Source organism: Monodon monoceros, unplaced genomic scaffold, assembly GCF_005190385.1.
Source record: "Monodon monoceros isolate NGI ecotype Baffin Bay Population unplaced genomic scaffold, NGI_Narwhal_1 Super_Scaffold_19, whole genome shotgun sequence".
In the NCBI taxonomy this organism is placed as follows: domain Eukaryota; kingdom Metazoa; phylum Chordata; class Mammalia; order Artiodactyla; family Monodontidae; genus Monodon; species Monodon monoceros.
Window position 1 is genome coordinate 35,845,657 of NW_021703775.1, and position 9,319 is coordinate 35,854,975.

A 9,319-nucleotide genomic window follows, 5' to 3' on the forward strand; every position below is an offset into this window, starting at 1 on the left:
TAAGAAAGGAGACATGAATCTTAAGTTATTATCTTCAGTTTAAGCCTATGGCGTCTGCTTGACAAAGATATACATATGCAAGATTTTAATGTTATACATAAGAACAGGCCAAGAGCTACATTAATGGAAACATTAAAGTATTTAAATACTTAAGGCTGAATATCTATATAACTCTCACATACTAAAAAAATCTTCCCCAAATGCAATCATGTACAAATATAGTTTCTTTTTGAGTATATTAAAAAGAATGTATTTTGAAGTCTAACTGTAGCACAAATTGTTAGTGGTGAAGAGGTCAAAATAATAGTTTTTAAAAATACAGTAATTGGGAATTCCCTGGTGGTCCAGTGGTTAGGACTCGGTGCTTTCATTGCAGGGGCCCAGGTTCATTCCCTGGTTGGGGAACTAAGATCCCGCAGGCCGCGAGGTGCAACCAAAAAATATATATACATACAGTAATCATACACATTTTAGTGCAATGATAACCATATTCAAACATACTTCTTATATAAATTTAATTCTGGCAAAACAGATTTAGTTATTAGCGACAGTCAGGTGTTGGTAGTAATAGCACACATCAGTATATAATTTGGATTTGCTCCAAATATCTTCTAATTATTGATGGCTACTTTTGGATATTATTAGGTTAGCTAGGTGTGTGGGTGTAGGGGGATGTGTGTTTTAAATCTAAAGCATTTACTTGATTTTTCCCCTTGTTCATATACTTAAAACAACAATGATAACAACAAAACAAAGACTCATAATAAGATTTTTATCCTAAACTTTTGTTATTCTTAAAACCATGTCATTTTCTTTTACTGAATAACAATCACATTTTGTGATGGTAACTTTAGAGATTGATATAATTGAAAACTATAAAAAAAACTACTAAAAGTTTCTAGACTTTAAATATTGCTATCAATTAAGAGTGCTGTCTATAGACATAAATAGAAGCCCTCTAAAATAAGGTGAAAGGAGAACAATTATTTACCCCTAATATCATTTGAGTTTAACAAGCAAACCATTCTTGCCACACAGCTTACTTAAGAAAGACCAATGATGCCCCCATTTGACAAAAGGATGTTAGTGCCAAACAATTTAAATCAACCCCACATAATTATGATTTATGTATTCACTGCTCCTGTGGGAAGACAAGTAAGAAACACCAAGAATGTAATTTCTTACTTTTTATTAACTGTCTGATTAACAAATTGTTATATAAACAACCATGAATCTAGCAAAGCATTGTTCTTTAAATGATCACCTATACAAAGTCAACGTTGAAAAATTTCCAGGTCATAAAAATCAGCAAATTTGGGTTAGTTTTACTTCATATGAAGAAGTAGATAAAAAATAGAATCCCCAATATAGGAGGATATTTACCTTAGAATAAATGATAGCTTTTTTTTTTAACATCTTTATTGGAGTATAATTGCTTTACAATGGTGTGTTAGTTTCCATTTTATAACAAAGTGAATCAGTTATACATATACACATATCCCCATATCTCTTCCCTCTTGCGTCTCCCTCCCTCCCACCCTCCCTATCCCACCCCTCTAGGGATCACCCTAGATCAGCACCGAGCTGATCTCCCTGTGCTATGCAGCTGCTTCCCACTAGCTACCTGTTTTACGTTTGGTAGTGTATATATGTCCATGCCACTGTCTCACTTTGTCCCAGCTTACCCTTCCCCCTCCCCGTATCCTCAAGTTCATTCTCCAGTAGGTCTGCGTCTTTGTTCCCGTCTTGCCCCTATGTTCTTCACGACCATTTTTTTTTTGTTTTGTAGATTTAGATTTTTAGATATATGTGTTAGCATATGGTATTTGTTTTTCTCTTTCTGACTTACTTCACTCTGTATGACAGACTCTAGGTCCATCCACCTCACTACAAATAACTCAGTTTCATTTCTTTTTATGGCTGAGTAATAGTCCATTGTATGTATGTGCCACGTCTTCTTTATCCATTCATCTGTTGATGGATGCTTAGGTTGCTTCCATGTCCTGGCTATTGTAAATAGAGCTGCAATGAATATTGGGGTGCATGCGTCTTTTTGAATTATGGTTTTCTCAAGGTATATGCCCAGTAATGGGATTGCTGGGTCGTACGGTAGTTCTATTTTGTTTTTTAAGGAACCTCCATACTGTTCTCCATAGTGGCTGTATCAATTTACATTCCCACCAACAGTGCAAGAGGGTTCCCTTTTCTCCACACCCTCCCCAGCATTTATTTTTGTAGATTTTTTGATGATGGCCATTCTGACTGGTGTGAGGTGATACCTCATTGTAGTTTTGATTTGCATTTCTCTAATGATTAGTGATGTTGAGCATTCTTTCATGTGTTTGTTGGCAATCTGTATGTCTTCTTTGGAGAAATGTCTATTTAGGTCTCCTGCCCATTTTTGGATTGGGTTGTTTGTTTTTTTGATATTGAGCTGCATGAGCTGCTTGTAAATCTTGGAGATTAATCCTCTGTCAGTTGCTTCATTTGCAAATATTTTCTCCCATTCTGAGGGTTGTCTTTTTGTCTTGTTTGTTTCCTTTGCTGTGCAAGCTTCTGAGTTTCATTAGGTCCTATTTGTTTATTTTTGTTTTTATTTCCATTTCTCTAGGAGGTGGGTCAAAAACGATCTTGCTGTGATTTATGTCATAGAGTGTTCTGCCTATGTTTTCCTCTAAGAGTTTGATAGTGTCGGGCCTTACATTTAGGTCTTTAATCCATTTTGAGTTTATTTTTGTGTATGGTGTTAGGGAGTGTTCTAATTTCATTCTTTCACATGTAGCGGTCCAGTTTTCCCAGCACGACTTATTGAAGAGGCTGTCTTTTCTCCATTGTATATTCTTGCCTCCTTTATCAAAGATAAGGTGACCATATGTGCGTGGGTTTATCTCTGGACTTTCTATATTTCTGTTTTTGTGCCAGTACCATACTGTCTTGATTACTGTAGCTTTGTAGTATAGTCTGAAGTCAGGGAGCCTGATTCCTCCATCTCCATTTTTCTTTCTCAAGATTGCTTTGGCTATTCAGGGTCTTTTGTGTTTCCACACAAATTGCAAAATTTTTTGTTCTAGTTCTGTGAAATGTGATAGCTCTTTTAACTATCAATCTAGCATGTATTAAAATGACACCCCCCCGCCCCCGGCCCTGCACTGTAAGGCATGTGGGACTTCCCCAGCCCGGGATGGAACCCACGCCCCCTGCAGTGGAAGCATGGAGTCTTAACCACTGAACCACCGGGGAAGTCCTAAAATGAACTATTAAATATGTAAAAGTGACTTTTCATAAAGGCAATCTTTTAAATAATGGAAAATCTTTTCAAAAATGTGTTTGTGACTAGTTCATTGATTCCCTGGCTCGTCCACAGAGCATTCTTCACTGCAGTTCCAGATTAAGTGAGTAGAGGGATTTGAAAGTCACAGTGAAAAGTCACTTTTAGGTAAAAAGATATTTTTAAATCCCTCTAGCCAAGGATTCAATGAACTAGGCACAAACACATTTATTTAAAAGATTGCCTTTATTAAAATGTTTTTCTATATCAAATTATACTATTAAGGTATTGATTAATTTCAAGCATGTGTAGCATGTACACAGGCCAGATAATCTGCAACTATCGTTACACCGATTAATTCTAATCATCAATAGCATGTACATAAGTAAAGTACAAATGCCACTGTCACCATGCTGTAATCTAGAGTGGCTTTCTGTACTTAAAAATTGAGAAAAACCTACCATGTCATTATGATTATGAATATATTCTTGTTTCTAAGAAGGCTCAATATGAAAAGGCTAGAAGAACTAAAGTAAACTTTGGATTTATCCTAACACAAAACCCTTGTATTAAAACATCTCACAGGGATGCTTATTGCACTGCCAGGAAAAAGAAGTCATATGTAATGGAAGAAACTGATGAAATTATAAGCCCTATAAATGATCATGTTGGTTGCAGACAAAGAAAACTGAAGTAGAACCACTGTTTGATGAATCATCCACTTCAGAAGGGCTGAGCTTTCATCCGATATTTTGCAGAGGGTAAGAAAGAAAGAAATAGTTATATCATTTCAAAACCTTCAGTATATAAGTGGATGAAACTGCTTGTTTCTTGCTACAGACGGCTCCTGATTTTGTATGTGGCAGTTTCCTTGACTTCCCTATGTCTCAGCTTCCTCATCTATGAAATGGGGGATTGTAATGATACTTGTCTCACAGTGCTGTTATAGTAACAAGATCTGCCTTCCTTGCCTTCCACCCATTATGCTCATTACCACTCTCTCCCTTGATCACTCTGAACCAAACTGACTTCTTTGCTGTTCCTTGGATACTCCAGATGGGGTCCCACCTTAGTGCCTTTACACAGATTGTTCCAGTTGTACGATTAACTCCAATACAACCATCTCTATCAGGCCTATTCTGACCACCCCATCTAATAATGCAACCCATCTCTATTGCCCAATCCCAAACCAGCACTCCTGACCTTCCCTTCCCTTACTCTGATGTTTCCATAGTATTTATAATCTTCTTATAGTCCACATACTTTATTTTGGTCATTACCAAAATGTACTTATTGGCTATGTTTATTGCTTATTACCTGTCCATCCTCAGTAAATAAAAGGGCTATGAGGGCAGGGATTTTAATTTGTTTTGTTTTTATTAACCTATCCCAGAACAGTTCCTGGCATATAGTAGGTACTCAGTAAATACTGTTAAATGAATAAATGCATGCAAAACATTTAGCACAAAGTACAGCACATAGTAACCATTTGGTGAATGTTAACTGCAATTATAAATACTACCACTGATACAGTATCAGCACTTGAATTCCTATTTTTGAGGGTCTTTTGGAAATTTGAATCGCCATGAATTTCTTCAAGACAGTGGAAAATTTTTTTGCAAACCAAGCTTTAACTCAGCGGTCCCCAACCTTTTTGGCATCAGGGACTGGTTTCCTGGAAGACAATTTCTCCGCTGACAGGGTGGGGGTAGGAGAGATGGTTCGGGAGGTAATGCGAGCGATGGGGAACAGCAGACGAAGCCTTGCTCGCTCACCGGCCGTTCACCTCCTGCCGTTATCGGTTGGGGACCCCTGCTTTAACTAGAAGATAATCTTGATACTCTATGTGCAAAATGGGGTACTTGGAATTTTTGGCAATCTTTTTTTTATGGGTTTGGTAAAAAAAAGAAACTCTGAATGACTTTGTAATTTATTGTTTTCCGAAGAAAGAAAGATACCAAAATCTTGCCATTAAGGGTAGAAACAAATTTCAAATGTTGGAACAACTATTTAAAAGTTCTTTCTTGTATTTTTGCAACGACCGGATGTATGAGAAAGCATCTCTACTTAACATGTTGGGAAAGTAAAGCACAGATATTACAGTTGTCTTTTTTATGCACTGAGAGAGGAAATATCTAAAATCCATTCTAATTATAACTTTAGGATCAGAATAATCAGAGTCTGTTTAATTAGGTGATCCAGTTTGCTCTCAGTCAAGGCACTGTGTGGATGAAATTGCACAATCTCAGTTTAACTGAGAACTACAGTTAGATTTCAACCAACATGATTATTAAGGCAGTTTAAAGTGGTGAGAGTAGAGAAGATCTAGGACTTGAGACCACAGTTTGACTTGACAGTTCTAGGCTCTAATATAGATAATATTAAAATACTATTTCTGTTAACATAGCATACTACATGCAGTATTAAAGACAGTAAGGCCACCAAGTTATTCTTGCTAACAACAGCAACAGGATCTCTTTCAGGAAACCTAGTCAAATAACTTGTTACAAAGTTTCCTAAGTTTCAACAGTTGTAAGAAATTTCAATTCCACTTTCTTCTACTCTACTCCTCTGACTACAGTTGCTTTCTCTTTGGCTGTCTCCCCTTCTTCCACTGATACAAGCATATATTCCTCTAGGTATTGCTCTAAATAGTTTTCTCTCTCCACACTTTGAATTGATTCACTCCCAGGATTCCAACTATCACTTTCATGCAGATGATTCCCAAATATACATTTATAGTTCAAAACTATCTCAAGTTGACATTTCCAGCTGGCTGTCCTTCCTGCCACATAAAATTCAGACTCAATATGTCCCAAACCATAATTATACTTTTTCCTTATAACCTGCTTCATTTTTATTATGTTTGCAAATGATATTACAATTATATTGTCCCAATCATCTAGACTCTCTCAGAATCAGCTTTAACTCTCTTCCTTCACCTATCATCCTTTACTAGTTAATTCACAGGCAATTTTGATTTTATTGTTGTAAAGTTTTTGCAATTTATCTTCTTTTGCCTAGGCTATTGCAAAATCTTCCAAATAGGGGCTTCCCTGGTGGTGCAGTGGTTGAGAGTCCGCCTGCCGATGCAGGGGACACGGGTTCGTGCCCCGGTCTGGGAAGATCCCACATGCCGCGGAGCGGCTGGGCCCGTGAGCCGTGGCCGTTGGGCCTGCGCGTCCGGAGCCTGTGCTCCGCAACGGGAGAGGCCACAGCAGTGAGAGCCCTGCGTACCACAAAAAAAAAAAAAAAAAAAAAATCTTCCAAATAGGTTTTCCTTCTTCCAATTCTCTTATTTGACCCATTGCCATAGCAACAATCTTAAAGTGCAGATCAAAGTCTCTAAAGGCTCTCAAGAACATACAAAATGATGTCAAAATACTGAGCATTGAACATCAAAGCTTTTTCAATGTTTCTATTCTCTAGATGACTCATTATTCTCTAAAATCACTATGGTTTCCTGCCAGCTCCCAGCTCCCCCACTTCCAGTCTTTGATCTTACAGACTGTCACCCAACTTGGAATATCTTCTGTCCCAAGTACAGCTGCTACAATTCCACTCTACCTTCAAGGTTAAGTTCAGCTGTCATCTCCCACGTGAACTCTCTTTCCAACTCCTAGTCAGTAGGAGCACTTTTCAATTTTCCTTTGACTCTTTATGTCTCTCTTATAACATTTTTACTACAATATATTCAATTCTTCTTTCTACAAAAAGACTAACTTTTCATTAATTCTTAAAGTATATTCTGAGCACCTACTATTTCCCACATACAATGTTAAAATCTTTACATGGATTAGCTCATTTAATCTTACAACTCCTCTGAGATAGTTGTTATTCCCAATTTCAGTTGAGAAAACTGACATTATACACCTAGAAGTGGAGGAGTTAGAATCTATACCAAGGTGTTCCCATTCCAGAGCCTGTTCTCTTAAACAACATGCATTTCACACTTTGAGATAATGTAGTTTTAGGACCTCAGTAAAACCTGTAAGTTTTTTTGAGACTAGTGATTGCTTCGGGCAACTTATCTTTTTCAGAACTTAGATCACTGCCCCAGTGTATATTAAATTAATTGATTTTTAAAAAGGCAATCTAACCACTTTAAAACCTAGGAGTATTCTATTAGTAAAATCCTTTGCGCATTCTGCTGTATGTTAGATTATTGGTTGGAACTAGAACTAAGTACAGAGCAATGAGATACACACTACCATTGCTAAAGCTGCAGGACATTTTGGTCTCCCTACTACTGATTCTGGGTAGTCTTCTCCCAACCACAAATTATTGCAAATGGTTGAGGGAACTTTGGATAAATTTAACATTTGGTGAGCCCCAAGCAACAGCAGTGGTGAAAACAAGAATATTTGTATCAGTACTGTTCCTATCCTTTTTCAAAGTGTTTTCATTTAAGTAATTTCAATTTATTCTCAGAGAAAAACTGAAAGTTAGGCTTTGTTATTCTACTACTAGACAATCAGAAAGATTATTCTGTAATAAAGTCATATTGGGAGGAACTTCTGTTTACATTAAAGGAGGACTAACATCTGAACACATTTTTAAAAAGCTGAACAAAGTATTTTTTAGGGGACTTCCCTGCAGGTCCAGTGGTTAAGAATCTGTCTTGCAAAGCAGGGGACGATGGTTGGATCCTTTGTCGGGGAACTAAGATCCCACATGCCGCGGGGCAACTAAGCCCGCGTACCGCAACTACAGAGCCCACACACTACAACTAGAGAGAAGCCCGCACACCGCAACGAAGAGCCCGCCCGCACGAAAAATCCCACGTGCCGCAACTAAGACCAAATAAATAAATAAATAACAATTTTAAAAAGTACTTTTTAGACAACCTTCTAAGAAATGTCCAAGTCTAGACCTGGACAGACTAGAAAACCATAGTGAGTGAAACTCTCAGTTCTCCTTTCTTAATGGTTGATCTGGAAGAGTGAGTTAAGAGACAGAGCTACACTTTTGGTAGACTTCCAAACAGCAATATGATCCCCTCTACCCTCAAAAGTAGAAAAAATAAAATAATAAAGAGCACAAAAACATATTGTACAACACAGGGAATATAGCCAATATTTTATAACAACTATAAATGAAACATAACCTTTAAAAATTGTAAATCACTTTGTTGTACACCTAAAACTTATATAATATTGTACAGCAACTAACCGCAATAAAAAAAGATGAAAGCAAAAAATAATGAAATAGAAGGTAAACATACAATAAAAAGGATCAACAAAACCAAAAGTTGCTTCTTTGAAAAGACAAAATTGTTTAAAATTATAGTGTGACTGATCAAGAAAAAAAGAGGGAAGCAAATTCCTAGAAAAGTATAGCCAGAAGAAATAAAAATCCTGGAGAGTTCTATCACTATTAAAGAAACTGAATTTGTAATTAAATACCTTCCTATAAAAAATTCTTTGACTTAAGTGATAAATTCCACCAAACATTCAAGGAAGAAATATCTCCAACATTACACAAATTCTTCCAGAGAGTAAGAAAAATGAGTTTAATTTCCCACCTCATTTCATGATCCAAGCAAATCTTTTTTTTCCTAATGATACTTTTTTAAAAAAAAATTTATTGAACTATAGTTGATTTACAATGTTGTATTAATTTCTGCTGTACAGCAAAATGACTGTCATACACACACATATATATATATATATATATATATATATTCTTTTTCATATTCTTCCCCATTTTGGTTTATCACAGGATACTGAATATAGTTCCCTGTGCTACACAGTAGGATCTTGTTGTTTATCCATCCTATATATACTAGTTTGCATCTGCAAATCCCAAACTCCCCTACCACCGTCCCCCACACCCATTTGATAACCACAAGTCTGTTCTCTATGTTGTTGAGTCTTTGTTTCGTAGATATATTCATTTGTGTCATATTTTAGATTCCACATATAAGTGATATCATATGGTATTTGTCTTTCTCTTTCTGACTTACTTCTGTCAGTATGATAATCTCTAGGTCCATCCATGTTGCTGCAAATGGCATGATTTCATTCTTTTTTTTTTTTTTTTTTTTTTTTG

General features: G+C 36.5%; 1 protein-coding gene across 4 annotated transcripts in view; it reads right to left on the reverse strand.

Moving 5' to 3' along the window:
* EHBP1 (EH domain binding protein 1) overlaps positions 1 to 9,319 on the reverse strand; it is a 491,557-nt gene that overhangs the window by 104,691 nt on the left and 377,547 nt on the right. The window lies entirely within an intron of this gene.